Consider the following 27,902-nt stretch of genomic DNA (forward strand, 5'->3'; position numbering starts at 1 on the left):
GATTACGATTTGGTTTATGGTTATGTTTTGGATTAGGGTTAAGGTTCGTATTATGGTCAGAGTTAAGGTTTATATTATGGTTAGGGTTATGATTAGGGTTAGGGATTAGGGTTAGGAATATGATAATAGTTAGGGTGTATATCATGGTTAGGGTTAGCATCAAGTTTTGGTTCTGGTATAGGATCATGGTTAGGGTTAAGATTAAGGTTAAGGTTAGGGTTAAGGTTAGAATTATAATAAGGATTAGGGTTAGAGTTAGGGTTAAGATTGCAATGAAAGATAGTATGCAATGATAGCTATAAGAGTTAGGGTTTGGGTTAGGATTAGGGTTGTTAGACTTAGGGTCTAGATTAAAGGGAGTTATAGTATTATCGATAAAATAAGTTATAATTGGTTTTAGTTAACGATTAGAGTTATTATTGTAGCATAATGCTTTGGGTAAGGGTTCACATTCAATTAGAATCAGTTATTTAATAAATCTTTTTATTAAAATAAATTATATTATAAAATTATATATTACATGGAGATATATGAAATTTAATATATCTATTTAGACTATTTTTAATAGTATATATTTGTTGCAAGATCAAAGCAAATACTTAACTCTAAGATATATTAAACTTTATTTAACGACAAGTATTATGGTTATGGTTAGCATTAGGGTTAAGGTTAGTGTTATGGTCAGGGATAAGGTTTACATCATGGTTTGGGTTAGGGTTTATATCATGTTTAGGGTTTGAGTTTTGGTTATGGTTTAATATTAGGGTTAGATTTATGGTTAGGGTCAAGGTTTAGTGTCAGGGTTACAATTATGTAACTTAGTGTTTACATCAAAGGTAGGGTTAAGGTAAGCATAATTACAATTAGGGTTAGGATTGGGATTATAACTGGGGGTATGGTTATGTTTTGGATTAGAGTTAATGTTACCATTATGATCAGGGTTAAGGCTTATGTCATGGTTAGGGCTATCATTAGGGTTAGGGTTTGCTTTTGGTTTAGGATTATGGTTAGGGTTAGGGTTTAGTGTTAACCTTAAGTTTATGGTAAGGGTATAGTGTCAAGGTTACAATTACTTTAGGGTTTATATCAAAGTTAGGGTTAGAATTAGGGTTATGGTTCAATTACATTAAAGTTAGGGTTAAATTAGTATTCAAGTTCAATTAGGATTAGGGTTTGGGCTAGATTAAGGTTCAATTTGGGTTAGGGTTAAGTTTAGGGTGGGATTATTGTTAGGGTTAGGGTTTATGATTATGGTTAGGTTAGCATTATGATTAGGGTTAGGGTAAGGAATATTATTAGGGTTATTATTTTTGGTTATGGTTAGGTTTATTGTTTACATCACGGTTGGGTTTAAGGTTAGGTTTAGGATTATGGTTAGGGTCATAGTTAGGATTATGGCTAGGGTTAGGGTTTACATCATTGTTAGGGTTAGGCTTAAGGTTGGGGTTATGATTAACGTCATGGTTTAGGGTTATGATTTACATCATGCTTAGGGTTAGGGTGAGGATTATGGTTGGGATTAGGATTTAAGATTACGGTTAGTGTTAGGGATATGGTTTGGGTTAGAGTTTAAGGTTAGGATTAGGATTATGGATAGGATTTACTCTTAGGATTAGGGATAAGTTTCAAGTTAAGGTTAGGGTTAGGATTATGATTAGGTGTAGGGTTAGGGCTAAGGATTATTGTTAGGGTTAGGCTTAGGTTAGGGTTAGGACTAAGGAATATTGTTTAATTCTCTACGGTTATAGTGAAGTTTAGGGTTATGTTATGGTTTGGTTTTAATTATGGTAAGATTAGGTTTAGGGTTAATGTTAAGCTAAAATTAGGAATAGGGTTAAGATTGGAGGTAGGGTTTAATTCTAGGTTTTAATTATGGTTAGATTTGAGTTTGACTACATGATTAGGGTTTGATTGTGGTTATAGTTAGGTTTTGGTTATGATTAGGGTTAGGGTTTGATTATAGTTAAGATTAGGGTTTAATTATGATTTGGGTTAGGGTTTAATTATGATTAGGGTTTGGTACAATTATGGTTTGCTTATGGTTAGGATTTGATGATGGTTAGATTGGGGTTCAATTAGGTCTAGTTTATGGATATTGTCAAGGTTAGGGTTTAATTATGGTAAGGCTTAACATAAGAGTTCAATTAGGGTTATGATTCAATTGCATTATGGTTTGGGTTAAATTAGGATTAAAGTTCAATTGGGGTAATGATTCAATTACATTAGGAGTAGGGTTAAATTAGGATTAAAGTTTAATTAGGGTTAGGGTTTGGGCTAGAATTCAATTAGGATTAGAGTCCAATTAGTGTTATAATTTAGTTTAGGGTTATGGTTCAGTTGTTGTTAGATGAGGGTTGAAGTTGTAGGTGTTTTAAAATTATATGGGGTTATAGTTAAGTTTAGTGTTAGGTTATGATTAGGTTTCAATTATGGTAAGATTAGGTTTAGGGATAACGTTAACCTAAAATTAGGGTTAGGGTTAATATTGGAGGTAGGGTTTAATTATAGGTTTTTATTACAGTTAGATTTGATTTTGATTGTGGTTATGATAAAGTTTTCGTTATGATTAGGGTTAGGGTTTGATTATGATTAGGTTTTGGTATAGTTATGATTTGGTTATGGTTAAGGGTTAGTGATGATTAGATTGGGGTTGAATTAGGTCTCTATTACAGATATTATCAAGGTTAGGGTTTAATTATGGTAATTTTTTTATTATAGTTAGGTTTAATATAATACTAAAATTTGTTTAGGTTAGAATTAGGGTTATGATTCAAACACATTAGGCTTAGGGATAAATTAGGATTGAAGGCTAATTAGGGTTAGGGTTTGGGCTAGACTTTGATTAAGGTACTACTATTATAGGATGAATCTCGGGGTTATGGTTATGTTTCAAATATTGTTTGAGTTATCATTTAATTAACATTATGGTTTAAGCACAATTAGGGTTAAGGATTAATATTAGCTTAGGGTTGGGCTTCGATTAGAGAAAAACCTTAGTTAGGGTTTAATGGGTTATAGTTTATTATAGTTAGGGTTCAATTGTAGTACGGTTTGATTGTGATAAGGGTTTAATTATAGTTAGGCTTACAATTTGAGTCTAATTAGGGTTAGAATTTGGTTTATTATTCAATTGAATTAGGGTTAGGGTTCAATTTGGTTTAGGGATAGGGTTCAACTTGGTGTATTGTTAGAGTAAGACTTTTAGATTTTTTTTTACATGTTATAAAATATTTTCTATTTGTCAAATTGAACCTATTTTCATTTACTTCTCAAAAATTCTTTAGTGAAAAGATTATGCATTTTCTTAAGTAAAAGAATATAATAATTTAGTATATAAATAAATTATTATATATTCTATAAAATAAAATAAAATAATGTTTAAAAAAATTATATTAATTTTAAATTTAATAATTTTAGTTAAATAAAATAACTATATTATACATATTAAAAAATTCTGGATTAGTATAGACATCTAAAACACTTCTATATAATATATAAGAGCATCCTTCAAATGGATGTCTTTAATAAATTTATATTAATTTTATTATCTTTTATGTGTCACTTTCACTTTTTTTTTATTTTGATAAAAAAATCAAAATCATTTGTATTTATGATTAAAATCTAATCGTTTCCATGTCACTGGTGTACTATGAGATATGGTTCTTCATCCCATCTTTTTCAAACTTTTAAAACTTTTTTTGTTATTTTCTATTGAGTTAAGAGCTATTTAATTTATCTACATTATTTACTTATTATTTATTCATTATTTGATTTTTTTCATATAATTATCTAAAAATAATTCATTATTTTTCACCCATATCCATGATAATAGGAATAATAGATATAGAAACTTGGTTGTAAAGCATGGTTCATAGATGAAAATAGCAATTTAAAACCATTGTTTATGTTCTTTTAAGGAAACAACTCTTTGAAAGAAGAAAGTTTCATTTTTATTTGCAGTGTATTAAAGAGACTATGGGATTTTGATTCAAAATAGAAATTGATATTTGCAAACACACATCCATTACAAACATTCCTAAATCAATAAGAATAGTAGAAAAACATTCTTAAATTGAGTCCAAAATCTAAGATAGCTACAATCTTGTCTTGGAGACATTCTATCTATTATATTGAGGTTTTTTCTTTATTATTATATTATTTGGGCATTCTTTATATGTAGATTTTTGGAAAAAAAAATGGTACTATATTGATATTTGAAAATATAGAAAGATATTTGTCACAATCTGAATTTATTTTAAGTGGTTAAATTATAGAAACTTTAAGAATAAAACTTATTTTAAATTTTATGGAAAATGTTGTATTCTAGCTTATCAATTGATATCCAAATTGATTATCAATTAAGATCTTTGCTATTAAAAAGAAACAGTAGTTTGAAAGTAACAATTCTATATTGAAGAACAAAAGCTTTGTAATTTATTTAAAAATTAAAAATACCATAAAATTGATCATCTATACTTTCATTCAAAATCTTTCATTAAGAAGAGAAATAAATCATTTTTATAGCAGCACAAATTCGTCAAGGTTGTGCCCATTGTAGATCATGTTTCCACCCTATTGCAAGAATTATAGAGCACAAATTTGAGCTACCATTTAAGAGTAATTCACAACAACTTGGAATATAATTATATGATACGCTTAATATGCAATTATAGTACAAAGTATATCAAATTTAAAAAGGAAAAACCCCACTCTCAATTCCAAATAGAACTCAATTTTTTCCCTCTCCCCCAAATATTTAATCTTTAATTGTTATTATTTAATACAATATATTAAATTGAATGAAATTCAATGATATGAGAGATTTAATGATGTTCTCCAGTAAAAAATGGTGCAACTCACACCATTTAATTCTGAATTTTTTTTAACATATTTAATATCATCCTATTTCTGAACCCTTTTTCTAAATATATATTGAAGATCCTGCTACTGAGCTTGGTTCCCTTCTTACAGGTTCAGTATCTTTGAAGGGAAAGGGGAACAGAATTGACTTAAGGTTGGGCTTGGTTAATTTCAAGCTCTACACCTTGTCAGAGACATGAAAAAGAAGCCATTCAAATCAAAGATGCAGAGTAGATCAATTCGGGAGGCTTAGAAAAAACTTTAAGCTTGAAAATTAATTATGCTGTAAAATCAAATTATAATTGAGAATTGTGATGGGCCTTGCCATTAGCTTTCCCAGTTTCTTGATTGGCATAGGCATCGCCGTCCTCATCATCGATCAGATCAGAGTCTGTGACATACTTCTTCCACAGCCAGTGTTGTCTCCACACTTTCTTTATCATTTCTTCGATTGGCACATTCTTTGTTTCTGGAAGGAGAAACAGGACGAATGTAGACATGATTCAAACCCAACCAGCGAAAAATAAGAAAATCCCGTATTTGAAATGACAAAGCATTGACAGGAATGCCTGTGCAATGACGAATGTGAAGAGAAGGTTGATGCACACGGTGACACTTTGTCCAGCGGATCTTGTTTCTAGTGGAAATGTTTCGCTAGGAATGAGCCATGCAAGAGGCCCCCATGACCATGCAAAGGCTGAGACGAACGTGCATACCATAAGTATTATCATAATTGCCATGCCCTTGGAAATATCTTCATCCTCTTTCATCCCCGTTGCTAACAGAATTCCAATGATCACCTGCAATTCCAAAACAAAATCGTTACAATTTTTTATATTAAAATGAAAAAAAAATTGGTTACATGTGATTACAATTCACAGCAGAATGGCTACAAAGATTTACCTGTGAAACAAACATTTGCACTCCAGCTTCGAGCAGAAGCACTCTTCACCCAACTTTATCAACTGAATAGATTGAAACTAAAGTGGATGGCAATCGCAACCTGAATGTTTACAGTGTGGTGTTCCGTCTTCCATCTTTTTTCTTCCACGCAGCTTCAAGTGGTGTTTTCGTCTTCATCAATTACATATGCCATTTTCTTTAACGGTCCACGCATACTTGGAGTGGTTACAATGCATGGCCACCAATAGGTTTCTGTTTTCTTTCGCATACTTGGAGCGGTTACAATGCATGGCCACCAACAGGTTTCCGTTTTCTTTAATGTATACATGGATGCCTTCACTCCCCCCTGCTGTGACTGTAGGAACGCCTCTCGACTTAATAAAGTTATTCTGAATCCTTTTCTTACCTTTCACATATTAAACCGAGATTGACCTAAAAAGTTTTCTCTAAAAAGTATCTTGGTCATTTTCTTTGTAGACGCGTTTAGTCTACATCATCCTTCTCATGGGTTAAGTTTAGTTTTAAGTTTAATTCAATAAAATGTATATAGTACAATAAATTAAGAATGGTAGATGATAAATTAGTGTCAATTTTTTGATTAAGATGTTAATGGACATCTAACAATTTAGGATTAATTTAAAATTACAAATTTTTTTTGGTATGTATTTATATTATGTATTTTATATATTTTAGTCTTTCATTTTAATTGGTTGACCTTTACTTCTTTGTTTTCTAATATTTGACAAATTAGTGGTATTTATAAAAATCTTTATTAGGCTAGTATTATGTTAAAAGGAGATTTTTTTTCTAAGTGAACCCTCAAACATATGTGTGAATAATTAAAATAACAAGCTTCTATCACACAAATGCTCTTATGAATACTTTTGTGGAGCTTGAATCCTTTCAATGCACCACTTGAAATGTGCAATACAAATATTATTCCAAGTGAAGAAGACTATTTTTTGTATCAAAATAAATACATTGAATACCTTTAAATACAAGGTCATAGCAATGAATTGTGAGAATGAATAAGAAGAAGACCAATAGAAGAATCAACAACATTGCATATACTAAAATACTTAAACATTTCACCTTCCCTACTTGTTATATCCTAATAGCTTATGATAACTTATGATTAAATCTATAATTGAGAAACTAAGTATGAAAATTTACAACCTAGAAATTACTATAGATTATGCTTGGATATGTAAAAGTGATCTTCAAAATCTCAACTCATGATAAATATGTTGTCATGTCAATCAGAATAGTCTTATTTCTCTTTTGGAAATCATTCACTATGAGTTTATGATGTTTGATTTGTGAAAGACGCCCTTGATTTTTAAGGCCTGTTTTATAGACTTGTGGTTAAATTGGTCCCTCTTGGCTATTATTCCAACTTATGGTTGTTAAAGTTAGCCTATTTTATTCTATAATGGCATAGATTCATGTTTTCTTTTCTTTTATCCTTTTGAGTTAATTTATTGTTAATTTTTAATTTTTAATGCGTTTCTCATGGTTTTCAACCATTTTCTATTCCTTTCTTTGACATGGATATCGATTTTTTAAATAGGGTTTGAGATGTTACCCTACATCATTATCATTTTTTTGGCAATGAAAATTTATAAAATCAATCACAAATTCCTCATTTTCATGACTTGGTTTTTTTTGCATGTTTTACACCTAAGAATTTAGTGATCTCCCATCAACTCCCAAACCTTACTAGCTAAATATATTTATAAACTTCCAAAAAAGTTGATTACACCTAAATACCTTCAATATTAGAAATTTAATGAACCCATTTATGGAAGTTGTAGTCAAGTTCTCATGCCTAGCTCATTCACTTTTTTTAGAACATATTCTTAGACTATACTACTTTACCATGTACTACTAATTTTATTTATTGAATTTAAGTTTTAGTATTTATTGCATGAATAGAAAATTAGATTAAGTTTTCAATAGATCTTGTTATATATATAAATCTCATAACACTACATTCCTAATCATTTTATGGCTTCTAGAGTATGTTTGGCATCCCCTCGTCTTGATAAGTTGTAACTTGAATTCATTTCCTTTCTTGCTATATACTTTTATTATTTTGAGTTATATGTGTAATATTGATAGTGCAAGCCCACAATCAAAGTCTAAAAACCCATTTCATTACCATTAGCATTTTCATGCCCATGATTTACCATTGTTAACTAGTCTAAGAATACATGAAATGAACTATTTTGCTCCTTAGCTTATCCCACGTAAAAATTAAAAAAGTGATGCCCAAGTCTTTGGCTTTTTGGCTAAATCCAGTGGTTATAAAACTTTTGTTGGTCCCCAACATGGTTTTAATGACATCCCCAAGCTTTGCTTGTCATAAGTTTCAAAATCTCTTACAAAATGATTTTCAGAGGTTCAAAGTGATTTCAAAACCACTATCGGCTAACAACATAAGTTTGGAAAACAATGTTGACCCCTTCTTGTAACTCCCAACTATTGAGAAGGAGAAGTGCACATTCTCAAAGGAATCTCAAAAAGACATGCCTTTTGATATTAGAATTTGATTATGGAACCAATATCAACTTTAACATGTCAACAACCCCACTCTCAATGATATGAATAAAAGGGAATTAAGAGGGTATGGTGAAGGGAAACCAAGGACTCCACATGGCAAAATTATATGAGTTCATAGGAATAAAAGATAGGGAGTCATCCCAAGGTGCAATGGTAAGTGAAGTTTCCAAGTGTCATCAAGTCCATATCAGTAGGCCATTGTTGATTAAAAGAGTATGCAGGTTTGTTATGATCAAACATGGTATGATTAATCATTCTTGATTGATAATCAAGATCCATGGCCATGTTTTAGAATAGATAAGAAGTTTGAATATTGAATCGGTAGACATTGATCATACAGATCAATGGCTACAGTTTAAGGGATGATTGTGTGTATCTCTCATCATTCAATGGGCCCACAAAAATCAGGAATAATGGCTAATATTTGAATGTTTCTTAAATGGCCCTAGACTAGGGTTTCCATGCAAAGATTTGTCATACTGGGAGTATATCTAATGCCCCACTCTGTTAACTACTATATTTTATGGCCAAGGTAAAATAATGGGGTCATTAATTTGCTTGCATATTTCTATACGCTCTCATGCTCTTGCGTTGTATTTTAGGGATGATGAAAATATTGAAGAATTTAGGTCTTTTTCATGTTTACCCAAAAGTCTTTTGTTTCCTCTCATGTGCTTTTCCTCCTTTCGACTCATAGCTCCCCCATATTTTGGGGATGATGTCAATTTAAAACAATCATATTGATATCATATTATTTATCTAATATTTATACCAACCATAAATCTTTAAATCCCTTATTTTTTCTTGCATGATCTTGTTTGTATGTGTAATCATCTTGATTTTTCCTATGTTTTGGGTATTTTATTTTTGCAACATTCTTGTCTATGAATGTATATTTTTTGAAAGGAAATTTCTCTAGATTGATGTACACAATTGATTTAAGGTGGGTGCATACATTTCTCTATGCATTTAGCTCTGTTCAAACACCAAAAGAGTAGATGTTCACTTATACCACACACCACAATAATGTTTGTGCTATCACAAAACCTTTTTGTAGCACATTTATCAAGACTACCTAGAAAATAGAGTATTTTTTCTTGGCCAATATTTTATGATACCATTTGCATGAAGCTCACCTAGTATATCTAAGGAATTTTACCAACCCATGAAGCCTTCACTTGTTTATGAGCCACCTAGCATAACATTTTCTAGCCTTGTGATTTATTAACCCTTGACAAAATGACTCCTACTAAGCATCCAAGGATCTTGCTAGTCCTAGAGACCATATTTTATGTGTTTGTGACATGAGTCCCGTGTTCATGAATATGGATCATAGTGAGAATCTATGGATATTACGAATCCTAGATGCCATGCCCTGTGCTATATATGCTTCATGTAAATTTTAAAAGTTGATCACAATTTTGCTCACTTTGTGTTTGACCTTTCATCTTGATATTATAGATTGATGAGACCTAGAATCTTAGAGTTTGTTGCATTGTTAAGGTTGAAGTCATATTATCTCTCCAATATTTTGATAAAATAAATCTTCGGCTTCTCCATACTTTACAAGTATGAGAATAAGTTCATACTCTCATTAAAGCAGACACTAAATGTAGTATCATAAATTATTGACCTTAATAATTTCACATTAGACTTGGGACCCATTTTGGAAGATATGCATAATTTATGAATAATTGTGCTTAGTTTCAACAACACTTCCATAAACTTGGTTCATTCCCCTATTCCTAATGTTTTTGTTAGCTTGTTTTGCAAAGGCTAGGGCACCTAGTGGTCATATCTAGGAAAAAAGAGCTCAACTTTCAAAGAATGAAAGTCAATTGTGAAAATAGCATTTCTTTGTCAACTTTCACCATAAAATTATTTTAGAAAGGTGTAAGTTGCATATGATAGATCTCCCTTTCCCATTTAAAATTCTATCAAGTTCAAATAACACTCCTAAAATCCTACCAATAAAACCCAACATATATCTATATTTAAGGAGCAAAACATTCAAGCATTCAAGTTTGGTCAATTATATCATGTTTTTTAATGTTGAAATAATGCACTAATATGTTACAAGACTTCACTCCATAACATCAAGCCTTGTGTAATATTCCATAAAAGGGTTTCATACTTGAGGTAATATCCTCTCAATTCAACATTTTATTGGTTGTTTAACTTATATCCTTGCAAGGGAACGCACTCAAATCTCATCATTAGCCATTGTATGAGTGGAAACACTAACATGGGGTTTGACTTAGGAATGCACTTAATGGAATAATATTTTTCATTACTTTTAATGTGTGTGGATGTAGATCTTATAGTGGGAATACTATAGAAATGCACAGCATATGGTGATAGACTTCAACAAAATTTGAATGAATGAAAAAGCTTCAGACTAGAGCACTCAGTGCTCTTGTTCTATCATTTTGAGATGGATTTTTGCAAAACATTGGTACATGACCTTCTAATTATTTGTTTGATCATCTACAACAATTGCAAAGACCTTTAGACTAGGATGCCCAACACCCCTCTATGACACAGTCAACTCCAAATTTCAAATCTAGATTCTTCTCTATCTATCTTGTAGCTTTGTCTTGTTGTTTTAATATTTCATAATGTATATGCTATATACTATTAATTATAATCATTTTTTTCATCATTAACCTATTTCATCTGCGCACACTTCACTATCTGATTTCTTTTGTAGAAAAGGAACTAAATTAAAGTTCTTAGCTCTCCTTTTAGGACTATAGTTAGGCTTATTCATGTTCCAATATTATGAAAGGAAGTGGAATATTTAGTTTGAATTGACTGGCCCAAGATCCCATTTGCCAACATTTCACTTTCACATCACTAACTTTATCCTCCTTCAAGATTGAAAAAGACTCTTGATATCAACTACATTTGAATTGTAATGTTTTTCTTTTTTTATTGTCATCCATATTTGATTATCCGTCTTTTTAATATCCTTATCTTTAATAATCATTTTATTCAATATTTTATGCAACCACTTGAACAAAGTCAGCATTGGCTTCTATCATGATACTTGAACGTTCCACTTTGATAATGAAAGGAATAAATATTCAACTGCATAGAAAAGGACAATAAGACCAACTTAAATGTCTGTCCCATGTGACTATAAATTGTAGATTTCCTATATAAATGCTTGATCATTTTGCACACAAACTTTGTAAACTCTCATGCAACCAAATTTTGACTAAGATGAATGGAAACACATCTAATAACTTAACATCAATGTATTATATCTCCAAAGAAAATAAAGTCCTTTATCTTCTTTTGATATTGCATCTCACACTAATGCAAAATTATTTTCTTATCATTGCCTTTTAAAAAATGTCATATAAATTTTCATATGAGCAACATAAATTTTTGATCAAGTGGACAAATAAAAATAAAAAGCATATCATTCCAAACCATCTCTATGAAGGAACATACATTAACATATCACAATCACCAGTAGGGGAGAGGATACAATAGTTGAGCACGTTTTAATTGTTGTGATGGTAGTTGTTTATTTATTACCCATAGTTGTTAATTTATGTCAAAAAATTTTGACAACATTGCACCAATAGTTGTGACTTTAATACCCATAATCGAATGAAATGTACCCTTAGTTGTAAGAAACAACCAATCATGTGATGCCACATCAGTTGCACAAGTATGGGGGGCCCTTATGCATGACTATTGGTCTCACCTTTTTGGGGGGCTTTTTTGGACAACTTGACAAAAAGCATGGTGATGTGGCATCATATTTGATGGTGTGGCCCTGAAACCTTAGTTATAAGAAGGGACTTGCCAAGTAAGTTGCTGTAAAATATTGGTAGTGATTTGAAATTTCCATGGAGAATTTTGAGAAGTGCGATGTTAGGGTGCTCAACTATTGGGTCCTCTCCCTTAGTTAGTATTTATTCTCTTGATGATTTGTAATGTAAATCTCCCTTTTTGACCTTCAGTGTCCCTTGGTTTTCACACATAAAATCAATTTCCCACAAGATTAATGATGAGTGGATGATCTTACCATATAAAACTCTTTGCATTGAAATGAATGTTCACTTTATAAGTTGATTTCCTATGTGGCAAAATGCCTACACTCGTTTAGCCAATCAAGATAAAAAAAATCTAATATTAATTTAAGAAAGAATATAAAATAGTAATGGAGGAGGATTTATCTTAGTACATTCATTTTCCTTATTATATTTTGAGAATATATTGTTGTATAAAACAATTTCTATCATTGTCTATGATAAATAATTATTTGCATAAATTAATATCCATAATCCATTACTAGGACTATCATTTGCTTGCTTAATATGACAAAAACAATTATCATATAATTCTTAAAAAGTTTATAAAATTTTAATACTCAGAAACATTTCAAGAATCATACTGTTGTTCAGTGTTTGTTACAAATGCTATCACTTATGATATAAATGTAAACTAGTATACCTATATTTTAGATAATCTATGTAAAATTCGTCGAGAGATCAAATTCCAAATATTTAACATTCATAAGTATGAATAAATCATTATATTCTATGCGACAAATAAGAGCTATGCAAGAAAATACTTGCAACAATCAAAAGATTCACTATAAATATGTTATTAAAGACATTATGCAAGAAGATTCACAGTAAAACAGGTGAAGGCGAGCGCAGTAGAGGCTTCCAATTCACAGTCCTCAGCAACTATATTTTACAACAAATAAATGAATAAGAAGACTAATGGCTATACGTGGCGTGCATAACTGAAAAGCCAAGATTTGCCTGTCGGAAATTGTCCACAAAGTCGACTTGTTTTCCACTCGTGTACGACAAATTTATTGCGTTAATCAGGCATGAAATAAGGAGTTAGAATAATATTTCGGTTGTTCACAAAGTCCAAATATTTATATTTTGCACTTTGAAGAGTTTCTCTAAGAACAGGAAGGACGTTTCACATGTGGAGGCAATGTGAGGGAAAGGGAGAGGGATATTCAATGTTTAGCCGTGTGAATGCAAATGGGCTATACCTTGTAGGCTACTATTCAAAGATTTAAAAATAATTCAGTTATTGACATATGTACAATAGTCTTGGCTTTCCTTCTTTCTTTACAATCACGATGTTATTAGAGTTTGGTGATTAGTACGGCCTATGGTTGGTTCAACGCTTTCTATAACAATTTGAAAGAGTTTCATGCATTTATGGCGGGTTTGCAAATTTCGTATAGTAGTGTGGTGGGAATGGATTTATGGAACTTACTTTCTTTTTTACTTTATCCTTTTGTCATAGCTCTTTTTTTCATTTATGTAATTTTCATGTTTGTCTAACATTCAGAATTCCTTACTTTCACATGGATAACTAGAATTAAAATAGGGTTTGTGATGTTTATCTGTCCCATTATTTATTTTTCAGCTTCACTTATAATGGTTCAATCTTTAATATTGTTGGGTTGATTTTTAAATGTTTATTGTTGAATGGTTTAATAAGGTTTGGGAAAAGGTTGGGGATTCATGTTACATTTTCAAGAATGATTCATAAAGGGCATTTTGTCTTTTTTTTTAAACCCATGTCATACAAGAATGAGGGCTACAAAATAATTCTGGAAATTTCAATAACTCTATTTTTAGAGCAGTTAATTGGTCCTCTAACTTCTTGAATGGGGAATTTTTTTCTATTTCTATTCTGATATGGCTTGTTATTAAAGATATACTAGCTCAACTGAGGGATTTATTGTCCAAACTCCTTGCCCCGGTGAGTAAATTTCTCCAATTAGTGGAAACTCTAAATATCGTGCCACATATGGATGAAAGGTTATTAGTCACTTTTTCTCATGGCATTGATATGACAAAGTAGATTGTTATTGACCTTGGAGGAAATATTCTAGCATAGAGAAATAACCTTTTGGGGGGCTCAAATTTACACTTTCTCTGAAAAAAATAGGGTCACCAAAAGAATAATGGCCCTAGTTTTAAACTAGAAGGCCTTTAAGAAACTCAATTTTTAGGGCCCTAAGGACAATATGGAAAATCCTATGAAAGACTCTATTGTTGCTATTCAAAATATTTCCCTCGTGTCAATGTCAATTTAAAGAAAATGTAGGGACCAAATGTTGAAAGGGGTGCAACTATGGAAGATATTTTGAAATATACTCCAAAAGATAATACTACCATCCCTAATCATTTGCCCAATAGAAATACTGGACAACCAAAGAATCACTAGGCATTAGAATTGGACAAGATTAGAGCTAAGGTGCATGAAGCCAAGAAGAAAAAACTTCAAGTTTTTCTTGATCAAGTAGAATCAGAGGGAGTTGCAGTGTCTTTACCTAATAAGGGTTTCAAAGATAAAAAGGCTTTAAATCTTTCCATTCACAACCCTCCATACTCAAGTGACGATGAAATATGAGAGTGATTGATAAGAATATATCCTCTATGGAGAAGAGAGAAGAGAAAAACAAGAGGAAGCACCTTAGTAGTGGTGAAAGTGAATATAAGAGCAAAAGGAACAAAAAAGAAGATGAAATACCCAAGTGTTTTGATAAATTTAGGAACAAAAAGGAAGGGGACTCTAACCTAAATAAGGATGAACTTGAATTGCATTATTTGAAACATTAGGGATGAACTTGATAAGATTTTAGTTTATTTCCAGATTTGACATTACCCATGCAAAGGGAGTTCCTAGATATGTATGTTCATTAATAATTTTGATATAGGGAGCTTAATTATGGTCTATGGGTTGATATGAAATTGGTGTAAGTAAACTAATGTTATTTATACCTGAGGTATGGATGGCAAGATGTATTGACATCTATTGTGGATGTCATTTCTAATCATGTGGGGTTTTTGCCTTATGATAGTAGCTCGGAGCCTTTATTATCACATTAAATCTGACATTTATGTGTTTTGGATTGGTGTGTCTTCACCTTGGCTTCTTCCTTTTCTTCCATTTTTTGAATTCTAGAGGATGAAAGTAGCTCTTTCTTGAGATGGTCATTACTTTAATTTTATTCTAGGTATCTTGATGTAGCATGAGAGAATGATGGAGATTCATGTGGTTTCACGTATGGTTATGAGGATGTATTTCATTGATTGACCCATATGCAATGTATGCAATAGGTGGGATAATATTAGGATAATGTGGTGTACACCTTGCATAATGTTTATAATATTTTATTTATTATTATATGTGTGGTACATCTTTTGGCACCTAGATGGATGTGTATCACTAGGAATAAACATTATTGGGACAACTTTATTTGTTGTATGTAACATTAAGAAATATATTTAACGTGGGTCTCACATTGGAGGAATGTATTTAATTTAATATTGGGGAAATATTAATAAAGTGAAAAATTAGTACCCAATATTAAATATGGGATCAATGGTTTTGTGAACTTATGGTTTTGGTTCATATAATATGCTTTACCAATTGGTTGTATTTACATGTGAGGTTGATTCTATATAAGAAAGTGCATGTTTAGTTGTTAAGGTTGGCTGGGTGAGTAAGTTATCATTATTGAGTCTTTATGAGGAGTGCATATGTCAAACATGGCATGGGATGTGTAGATTCATACTTGTACACATGGAGAATATATTGAAGGACTTCATGTTTTAGAAGTATTCATTGTAACTCTATAAGTGTTTTTTATTGCTTTATTGTTTAATAATAAGATGGAGTATAGATGCTTTTGGAGGCTAGGTTTTTCCCTCATCAAAATTTTCCTACATTATATCTTGTGTTATCTTGTGGCTTGTATATTTGATCTTAGCATAACAATTATTATGTAAGCTTGTATCAATGCGTTTCTCTCATAGGTTATGTAGGAAATTGATTAAACGAATTGGGTATTGAATACAAATATGGAGGAAAGCCTACTCTAGTTGGGTGTAGAGATTCTGATTGTGCAAGTGACATTAATGATAAAAATCAACCTCATGATACATCTTTCATCTTGGCTTAGAACCAATTTGTCGGAGCAATAAAAGGAAATCAATAGTGTCACAATAATATTCAAAGGCTGAATATATTGGTTCATCAAAGGCATCTCAAGAAGCATTACATCTTAAAAGACTACTTGAAGAAGCACAACATCCACAAGATTGTCCAGCTATTATATTTTGTGATCCTAAAACACTATCAAGCTAGCAGAAAACCTTTTACATCATGTTTTGTCTAAGCATATAGAAGTACATCATCGCTTTGTTTTTGACTTGATCTAAAGTCAAGTGGTGGAGAGACATTTTTTTGGAATGAAGTATCAATTTGTTGACACATTTATGAAAGCGCTACTTATGATAAAATTTATCAAACTTAGATACTTGTTATATATATCTCTATGTAATTATTATTTTTAATCATCCTCTCCAAATAAACATTATGTAGGAATGTTGAATATAATAATGTTTTTTTGGAGAGCACTTGAAAACTTTCTAATCTAACTTCTAGAAAACAACTATCCGACACAGCGAAAAATCCATTAGTTTCTAGGTTTTTCTTTTTAGAAGCTTTTTTAGCCATTCTATCATCTTCTAGAAATCTAAGTGAGGCTAATAAATTCAATGGTATCTTTGCCATTATTCAAGAAAGAAATAAAAGCATGCAGTTTTGTAATATATAAATGGTGTCACTTAAGAATCATACTGTTGTTCAGTTTTGTTACAAATGGTGTCACGTATGAAATAAATGTATAAAAACAAACGGTGTCACAATACAGTAAAAGGGCTATCAAATTTTAGTTTCCATTAGACGAAAAGCTGAAGTAGAATGATGGCAAAATAAAACGTAAATGACAGGCAATGTTACAATATTGAACGGATTTTTGTTTACCAGGCGTGGTTCTTTTTGAAATTACAGGCCTGCCCGGAAGAAACGATTACAATTATAAATTATTACGTTGATTAAATCGACGTTTTCCGTTCCTGTAACTGAGAGTTACATATTTCACACAGGTAAAACAACCTTAAATAAAAATATATAAAATTGAACGGGCAAGTAATTTATTTGTTAACAAAGGAAAGTCCATTAAAATAGTTTAAGACGTGCTAAATATAAATTTATTTATAACATAACACTACGATAATAGATAGACAAGCCGGGGCTTCTGCGGTATCCCGTCATCTTTCTCATCAGCACAACCAACATGTAGTAATACTACTATTGTTCATTACAATCTAAACCAGCTCTCCTTTACTTATAGTCTATATATTCTCCGCGGACTTTCTATCTGCAACAAGAACAAAAAGAAAACTTAGTTAATCACTCATTTAAGAGATGGAAATGTAAAACGAGTTTAAATGGAATTGTGAACTTACATAATGTTTAATAAATAGGATGAGGTGGAGGACAGTTATGCATGGGAGGCGGATTGTATTGTCCATGCTTTGGCGGGGGGTTTATTACTGGCTTGGGAGGAGATTTCATCAAGGGAGGATAAGCTTCACCAGGGCCATTGTATATAGGGGAACCTGGCTTGTGATAGAGAGGAACATTAGCAGGAGAGAAGGGTAGGGGTATGTGGAAATATGGCGGCTTTTGAATTAGGGGAGAAGCGTGGGGCGATTGTGGGTTTGGAAATGTAGGAGGGTGAGCGTCTTTCATAGGAGGCTTCTTCTCGAATGGGGGCTTCTGAATGAAGGGAGAAGGGAAGTGTGGTTGTGGGCTTTGTAGCGGCGGTGGAAGGGTAGGAGAGTGAGCTCCTGGTAAAGGCTTTCCATTGTGGTGGAAGGGAGGCAATGCCCTTCCCGATGAACACACTGAGACAAATGCCAACAAGACGATAGGTAAAAGGGAATGATGAAGAGCCATCGCCATTATTGTTGGTGGTGAGATGAAATGGTGCGAGGGTTGAAGAGTATTTATACACAACCGGGTGAAGGCGAGCGCACTAGAAACTTCCAATTCACACTGCTCAAAGACAATAAATAAATCAAAAAGAAGACTGATGGTTATACGTGGCGTAAATAACAGAAAAGTCAAGATTTGCATGTCGGAGATTTCCACAGAGTCGACTTGTTTTATACGCATCTACAAAAAATTAATGCGTTCATTACGCATCAATTTCGGAGTTGGAATAACATTTTGGCGATTCACAAAGTCAAAAGATTTTGGCACTTTGAAGCGTTTAGATGCGGCATTAGTGTCTCCGTTTTAGAAGGCGAAGGACGGCTCACATGTGAAGGCAAACCGCAGAAAGTGAGGGAGAGTGAGGGATATTTGTAGAATTTTGAACCTGACCTATCCTTTCTAAATCAGTTGATTAGCAAACAATAACAGCAAAAAGAATAAATTGCAAAAAGAAATCACAATTCAAAATAAAAAACAAAGTGCCCTGTTTTTTGGAATTGCACACACCAATTTCTTTATTGAAGCTTAATTAAAAAATTACATAGAGGTTGTATATATAAAGAATTTGCAGCCTAGAAGAATTAATAATAACTGTTGTTCTAAATATATTCCTAGGATTGCATGGAAAGCTACTAAGGCTCTCAATCTAAAAAAACAAACTACTCCCTAAATTAAGAATACAATAAGTGCATGTACAACATGCTTTATTTACTAAAAACAACTCATGTAAAAAACAAAACTAAAAATAGTCCTAAGGATTAATGCATGTTGGAGTACATGCTTTATTTGCATGAATAAACAAAAAATTGTTAACTAAATTAATCTAGCTACATGCTAGACTAGCATTAGTTATCAACATACTCCCCCTTGATGCTGAGAGGGCTCATAATCTTATCTCGTAGTGCTATAAACTGAGCTTTCGCAACTGCTTTGGTAAATATATCTGCTAGCTGATTCTGGGTGTTGATGTGCTTCAATTCAACATCCTTCTTCTGCACCAAATCTTGTATGAAGTGATATTTCAAATCAAAATGCTTTGTTCTGCTATGATGAACCGAATTCTTTGCTAACTTGATCGCACTCACATTGTCACAATAAATTACTCTAGGCTAAATTTGTTTTTCACCAATTTCTTCCAAAACTTTTATGAGCCAAAGAGCTTGTGTACCTACTGAGGTAATTGCAACATACTCTGCTTCTGTAGATGAAAGGGCAACAATACTTTGCTTTTTTGAGCTCCAGGTAATTAAACTAGAACCAAAAGAAAACCAATTTCCAGATGTAGATTTACGGTCATCCATACTACCTCCCCAATCTGAATCACTAAAGCCTACAAGATTGAACTTTTTAGAAGAGTAGTAATGAATACCAAAAATTAAATTCCCTTTCATATACCTCAAAATCCTCTTGGCTGCCTTCATATGTATTTCAGATAGATTTGTCATATACCTTGAAACAAGTGAAACTGAATAGGCAATATCAGGCCTCGTGTGGATTAGAAACATCAAGCTCCCCACAATACTTCTGTAAGTTGTCTCATCAACTAAATTAGCACCATCATCTTGACATAACAAAACTCCATGAGCACTTGGAGTGGAGGTAGGGTTACAATCAGTCATATTAAATTTCTTCAGCATATCTTGTGCATACTTTGTTTTGACAAATGAAAATCCCATCCTTACTTTGATAAACCTCCATTCCTAGAAAATATTTCATCAGACCAAGATCTTTCATCTCAAATTTTTTCATCATAGTAGCATTGAATTCATCTTTCATCTTAGAACTACTACCCATATACAAAATATCATCAACATACAAACTTATGATGAGGATATCAGTACCTTCTTGTTTGTAGTATAGGGTAGGATCACTCTTACTTCTTTGGAAGCCATTCTCCTAAAAGTATCCATCAATCCTAGCATACCACGCTCTTGGTGCTTGCTTGAGGCCATACAAATCCTTCTTCAACCTATACACTTGATTCTCTTTTCCTTCCACTTCAAAACCTTGTGGCTGCTCTACATATACTTCCTCTTCTAAGTACCCATTCAAGAAGGCACTTTTCACATCCATATGATGTATGCTCCACTTATTCTAAGCTGCTAATGAAATCAATAGTTTTATGGTCTCTTGTCTTGCTACTAGTGCAAATGTCTCTTCATAGTCAATTCCATACTTTTGTGTGAAGCCTTTAGCAACTAATCTTGCCTTGTGTCTTTCAACACTCCCATCACTGTTAAACATGGTCTTGTAGACCCATTTGGTGCCAATCCTTTTTTTGTCATGTGGAAGTTCTGTTAACTCCCAAGTGTCATTCCTATGAATGGAATCCATCTCTTCTTCCATGGCTTTCACCCAAACCTCATTAGTACATGCATCTTCAAAACATGATGGTTCAAAATCAGCCTTGGCTAATAAAACAAAATTCACTATCTCACCTATTGGGTTTTCTTGATGTACTTGATTTCCACTCTTCTGGTAGATATTACTCAATCTCCTTACCTTCCTTGTAGAACTTGGAGAAGAAGGTGGACTTGAACTTGGTACTAAAGAACTTGATGAAGGATTGCGTGGTGGAGTTAAACCATTGGATATAGAAACATTAGTTGGTTGCTCATGATCAATATCAACAATTATATCATCATTCAAAATAGATTTTGGCTTCTCAACATGGCCTTTTTGATGACCATAAACTCCCCCTTCTCAAAAATCACATCTCTTGAGACAATAAGCTTGTTAGTGAGGGGATTATACAATCTATAAGCCTTGCTTTTCTCACTATACCCAATAAAAATACATGACTCACTCTTTGCATCTAACTTCTGCCTATTCTGATCAGGTACATGCACATAAGCTAAACAACCAAAAAATTTGAAATGATTAACATTAGGCCTTTTTCCATACCAAGCTTCATAAGGAGTCATCTTTTCTAGTGCACTGGTGGGGCTACGGTTGAGGATGTACATAGTTGTAGCAACTGCATCTCCCCAATAAGAATTGCTCAATCCCTTAGTTTGTAACATGCACCTTGCCATTTCAACCATGGTACGATTCTTCCTTTCAGCTACTCCATTCTATTGAGGTGTGTATGCAGTAGTAAGTTGCCTCTTGATGCCATTAAAATCACAATAACTTTGGAAAGCCTTTGAACAAAACTCTCCTCCATGATTAGTCCTTAAACATTTGATCTTGCACCCTTTCTCATTTTCCACAAGGGCTTTAAACTTCTTGAATGTATCCAAGGCTTCATCTTTGGCCTTCAAAAAATATACCCAACAATTTCATGAGTAATTATCAATAAAAGTGATGAAATATTATGACTTACCCAAACTCTTAGTCTGCATAGGACCACATATATCTGAATGAACAAGTTGAAGTGGGTGATGAGTCGGCCATGCATTTCCCTTTGGAAACATTTCTCTTGCATGCTTTCCTTTAGCACAACCTTCACAAACCTCCTTGTGTTCCTCAACCTTGGGCAAACCAAAAACTAATGCCTGCAAGGTTAGAAACTTCAAACTATGAAAATTTAAATGCCCATACCTGAGATTCCATAACCAACTTGAATCCTCATAAGCCATATTTGTCAAACTGTTGTTATGTTCACCAAACCTCAAGGGGAATATCCTATTTCTTGTCATAGGAACAACAGTGATCACCCTATTATACTTATTCTTATCATAGATAGTACAAGTCTTATTCTCAAAGACTACTTTATAATTTTTCTCACATAGTTGCCCAACACTTAACAAATTGTGCTTCAATTGTGGAGTATAATAAATATCATGAATACTCTTTATACCTTCTTTTGTTTGAACCTCCATAGCTCCTTTGGCAGCAACCTCCAATGATTTATCATCATCAAGCTGGATCTTGGATTTGAAACTTCCATCCTTTGTTGAGAACAACTTCTCATTCCCTATCATATGGTTAGAGCATCCAGAATCTAGGTACCAAACATCTTTACTAGTATTTTCACCCTTGGCATAAGATAAAAATAAGTGATCAAAAGGATTCTCACTACTTTCTTGAGCATAGTTAGCACTTTTACCTTCTTTTAATCTACATTCTCTTTCAAAGTGGCCATACCTGTTACAATGGTAACATTGAACATTTCTCTTATCAAATCTGCCTCTACCTCTTCCTCTAGAACCACCTCTTCCTCTTGAGCCACCTCTACCTCTTCCTCTTAAATAATTTTGGCTTTGTCCTTTACCTTGGTCTTGATTGATTTGGGCACTACTATTGCTTGTATCTTCACTTTTTGTGATTAGCAATTTAGAAGAAAATGCTTTCTCTACACTTTCAAAAGAATCTTTCAATCTTTCTTCATGAGACATTAGGGATCCAACCAGTTGATCAAACAATAGTTTTGTCAAATCTTTGCTTTTTTCTATGATTATTGCTACATGATTCCATCTAGGTGTCAAAGATCTCAACGCCTTTTTTATCAAAACTTCATTGCTTACAGTTTCCCCAAGTGTAGCCATTTTATTGATCACATCTTTGACTCTGACACAATAATCACTTATACTTTCAGCTTCTTGCATCTTCAAATTCTCGAACTCTCTCTTCAATGTCTGAAGCTTGACCACTTTAACTTGATCACTACCTTGGTAAGCTTCTTGTAGAGTCTTTCAGGCATCTTTGGCAGTTGTTGCTCCTGATATTCTTGGAAATAAGCTCTTATCAAGAGCCATCTGAATGTGAAACAAAGCTTGAGCATTCTTTTTCCTTGCTTCCTTTCTTGCTATTCTATCATTGGCTATAAGGGCATTCCAATCAGCTGGCTCTTCATAACCTGATTCAATAATCTCCCATAAATCTTTTCCAATAAAAAAGGTCAGCATCTTAATGCACCAATAATCATAACCATTCCCATCAAATTCTAGAACGGGCATATGGTTAGAATTCGACATGTTTAACTTTGGCGAAATTCCAACAATAAAACTTTAACCCAAAACAATTTTACCTGCTCTGATACCACTTGTAGAATTTTGAACCTAACCTATCCTCTCTAAACCAGTTGATTAGCAAACAATAACAGCGAAAATAATAAATTGCAAAAAGAAATCACAATTCAGAATAAAAAACAAAGTGCCCTATTTTTTGGAATTGCACACACCAATTTCTTTATTGAAGCTTAATTAAAAAATTACATAGAGGTTGTATATATAAAGAATTTGCAGCCTAGAAGAATTAATAATAACTGCAATTCTAAATATAATCCTAGCATTGCATGGAAAGCTACTAAGGCTCTCAAACTAAAAAAACAAACTACTCCCTAAATTAAGAATACAATAAGTGCATGCACAACATGCTTTATTTACTTAAAACAAACTCATACAAAAAAACAAAACTAAAAATACTCCTAAGGATTAATGCATGTTGAAGTACATGCTTTATTTGCATGAATAAACAGAAAACTATTAACTAAATTAATCTAGTTGCATGCTAGAGCAGCATTAGTTATCAACAATATTCAATGTTTAGCCGTGTGAATACAAATGGGCCAGATCTGATTTGAACGCTACGTTGTTCTAAAGTCCTGCCTTTAGTTGATTTTATGTTTTTGTTTAAGATAAGTGGGGAAAGGGTTCCAACTTATACAGATTGGTACTTAAAAACATTTAACTATTAAATAGGTTTGGAGAGAAAGCCTCCAAAAAACAAGTCTTAATCAAATCATAGGAAAATAACGAAGCAGTTTGGAAAGAAAAAGGCAGCAAAAAAAATAACAGAACACCTCTAGAACAAAGAACAACCTATGAGATTAGGGGCACTAGCCAAATTGTCCCAACTATCCAACATATATTTCAAATCCTCCTCCCACAAGAGCAGGTGGTTGTTCTTTTGTGCCATTTTTCCTACCAGCATCATGTATTGCAAGGCTCTTTCTCTTCTTCTTCCTCTCAATCTTCTTGTAGATAGTCAACCACAAACTTGTCTCACAACTGTGCATTTATAACATTAGTTTTATATATATAAGATCTTTGTTTCACTTGAAGGTTCTTTATTTCTTTATATTTTGATATATGATGAACTAATATTTAATATCTATAAATACACTTATGTAGTTACTTGTATGTCATAATTGGACATGTTTCTCTATGTTAACCCTCAAAAATATATATCAATAATAATACATATCAATCTTCTATCTTGCAAATGCTTTTATGGATGCTTTCATAGAAATTGATTCCTTTTAGTGCACCACTTGAAATGTGCAATGGAAATTTTATTTCAAGAGAAAGAGATTGATTATTGTATTAGAATAAATGAATTAAATATCTTTAAACACAATGAAATAGCAACTGTTTCATTGACCCTAACAGAAAAGGATAAATTTGGGAAAGAATCAAATTTGAATTTAATAGGGATGATTTTTTTAACATGAACTTGTCTTCGTGTTTATAGAATTATCCCTCCCTAATTCAAATTTTTTCGGCTTTTATACATACAATGTTTCAATTATTTATGTTTCCTTGCATATTTGTAATCCTTTTGTAATGTTACCTCAATACTTTAAAACCACACTTTATTTCTTTGGTAAAGTTTCAATAGAATTTGCAACACTATAATTATTACAAAGTTACCATGGGGTCTTGAAGCCATGAAGGAAATAGTTATTGCTAGGTTTATAAACATTTCACATATTTCAATAATTATATTGTAAATTTATTCTTTAAAGTTAAAATTATACAACTTTTATAGTCAAAAAATTTTGGGCTTCACTTAAATATTTTTAACAGCTACAATTTAACTGCTAAACTGAAAAAATGCACATACCCCAAGTATAACATTTTTTATTCACATAGATGGAAAAAAATTATGAAAGTGGTGACACATTCCTCATTTTCATCACTTATTTTCTGGCATCTTTCTATACCTAATCATTTATTTAGGTCTTACCAACTCACAAATCTCACTAGTTACATGTGATGATTAACTTGCCAAAAAAATAGACTACACCATACACCTTCGAGATGGACACTTAAGAGACCAATTCATCCAAATTCAAGTCTAACTCTCATGCCTAACCTAAATCATTTTTTACAACATCTCCCTATTTTATTATACTTTACTATTTACTTATGATTTCATCTATGACATTTTTTTTTATGATTTATTATTTGAATAAAAGAATCATTTAAGTTGTACCAAATATAGCTATATAAGAAATCTTGAAATAATACATTCCTCATTGTTTTTTGAATTTTTGACTACACTTGTAAGCTCTTTGTATTGCAAATTTATAACCAAATTTTATTTAATCCTATTAGATTTCCATAATCCATTAGGCTAATTTTATATAATGCTTCTGGATTTGACTGTGAGTTTTTTTGCATCAACGTTTCGGATCTCACACTGTGATCCATCATTAGGATGATAGTAGAGAGCACCAAGAGAAAATAGATAATATTGCAAACCTGGCCACAATACAAATAGTGGGAATGGTGGGGAGAGGGAGAGAGAGGGTATGAGCGTAGGACAAGTGGTAGCTTAGGATAGGTAGATTAAAATATTAAAAAACTAAAACAAAAATGTACGCCAACAAGTTAAAAAAACACCAATGAACAATACAATATAAAATGAATAAGAGACACCAAGTAACAAAATATGAAACAAAAACAAAGAGACCTAAAAAATAGACCAGATAAAAATAACAATAAAATAAGATAAAATAAAAATACAATTCAAAATGAAAATAAAAGATAAATGAATCAAATAACTAAAATCTGTTGGCAATTGACACTCATCCAGTTTAGTTGTTTTGTCATTGATGGCAAAACACATCATTTTGGATTGGATGCTAAACTGGTACTCACCGATATTCATGATTCGGCAACTGACATTTAGGGAAACCGGCAAACTAGGAACCAATATATGAGGCCGACATAGGAGATTGATTCTGTAGGTTTACACGGTAGCAATTAGCGGCATCGAACACAAAGTTTAATGTATTTTTTTTTGTCTAGGCTGACATGTAAATAACTTGTAATATCATTGTAAGCCGACATAAGGCATTTATGTTTGTGATTGGGAAGGGTATTTAAGTCAACCCGGTTAGGTTGTTTTGGAGACATACATAGATAGATGGAATGTATAGTGATGTGATATTGTGCGAGCGATGTTGATCGCCTGAATGCAAATATAATATTTTGTAGTGAGTCTTGGTTCCTGGTTTAGAGGTTTGTGATGCGAAGTAAGTTATTGGTAAGGGAGGAAACAGTGAAAACAAGTATAGACAGTGCTTGAACCGAAACTCATCCAACATAGTAGATGCAATCTTTGAGTTTAGAATTTTGTTTGTAACTCCATATTTGGTGTTTGTAGTCAGTGAGGCTAATTTTGTAATGAGCAATATGCTCTAGGTTGTTGGCCTTTCTGCATGTGTAGGCCCCTATTGCAATATTTATTCATTTGGGCAGTGGATAGATATTGTGGGTCACCAATCCCACCGTGGTTTTTTCTCTTTGAGGTTTTCCACGTATAAATCTCTATGTTATGGTGTATGTTCTTGTGGTCATTTTGTTTCTACTTACTATTATATTATTTTATGGTTACCAGTTACTGAAATACTTTGTTAATAAGGTTAAAATCGATCTTATCGGTAGAACACTGATTCACCCCCCCCCCCCTCTCAGTGTTCTTCGATTCCAACAATTGGTATCAGAGCTTGGTGCCTTGGACTAAGTCTAACATCTTAAGGAAGATCTTGAATCCAAAATCCATGGAGATGTGTATGGAGAAACAACTTAAAGTAGCACTTGAAGACTACGATGCTGAAAGAATGAAGAACTAGAAGTTGCAAGATGAGTTGAACTCTGCAAAGGAATTCATCCTTATCCTACAAGAGAGGCTATCATCTGCTCAAGCTAGAAGGAAGGAACTTGTACAAAATCAGGATGATGAAGAAAAGAATGCCCTAAAAGAACAATGTTAGAAGTTGAGTCAGGAGAATAGTGTCATGAAGAATGAAATGAAATCCCTAACTATGAGGATGTCCAAGGAGATTGATGACTGGAAGAAGAATGTAGAAAATATTGGCAAATCTCTGAAGGACAGATCTGAGGAATGCATTAGGATGGTACATGAGAATGATATATTGAGAATAGAGCTGGTGCAATCCCAAAATAATGAGCAGGATTTGGAAAGATTGATAATAGTCCTAAGGGGAGATCTAGATACTGCAAATGAATACAAAGACAATTTTAAGGACAGTTTTGCAAAGCTTTATGAGATATTGAAGGCTCAAAGGTGCAAGGGAGACACTAGAGGTCTTGTATATGAGCATGGAGAAAGCTCTGGTACTGCAAATGAATTTGAAGAAACTGACCAGAAGGAGAATCCACCTATTAATTGGAACTAGAAATCATCGGTAAGGCAACCCAATGCACATAAATCCAATGGTAGATTCTTTATTAGCAATAAATTTAATCATATGGGAAGACATTGTAGAAATAGAGCAAATCAGGATAATAATGCAGTTCCCGATCAATGTTCAAATTGTAATAAGTATGGTCATAGGACAAAAGATTGTAGAATGAATGTAAAATGTCATGCATGCAGAAAGTTTGGACATATAGATAATCAATGCAGGTCAAGGAATGATCAAGGATACAGTAAAGCAATTCAAAAACATATTGTCACTTGCTATGCATACAACAAAATAGGACATATTCCTAAATTATGTAGAAGCAAGAATAATTTGGTAGGAAATGATGAGA

The 27,902-nt window shown here is 32.6% G+C and overlaps 1 long non-coding RNA gene and 1 pseudogene across 1 annotated transcript; both read right to left on the reverse strand.

Moving 5' to 3' along the window:
* Window positions 1–5,156: 5,156 nt before the first annotated feature.
* Window positions 5,157–6,053, reverse strand: LOC131875295 (sugar transport protein 13-like; annotated as a pseudogene).
* Window positions 6,054–17,345: 11,292 nt separating this feature from the next.
* On the reverse strand, window positions 17,346–18,142 carry LOC131047669 (uncharacterized). Its single transcript, XR_009106276.2, has 2 exons — window positions 17,640–18,142; window positions 17,346–17,551 (listed from the first exon to the last, which is right to left on the reverse strand). It is a non-coding gene; the product is annotated as an uncharacterized LOC131047669 (long non-coding RNA).
* Between the last annotated feature and the right edge of the window lie 9,760 nt (window positions 18,143–27,902).

The sequence above is a fragment of the Cryptomeria japonica genome, chromosome 4 (assembly GCF_030272615.1).
Source record: "Cryptomeria japonica chromosome 4, Sugi_1.0, whole genome shotgun sequence".
In the NCBI taxonomy this organism is placed as follows: domain Eukaryota; kingdom Viridiplantae; phylum Streptophyta; class Pinopsida; order Cupressales; family Cupressaceae; genus Cryptomeria; species Cryptomeria japonica.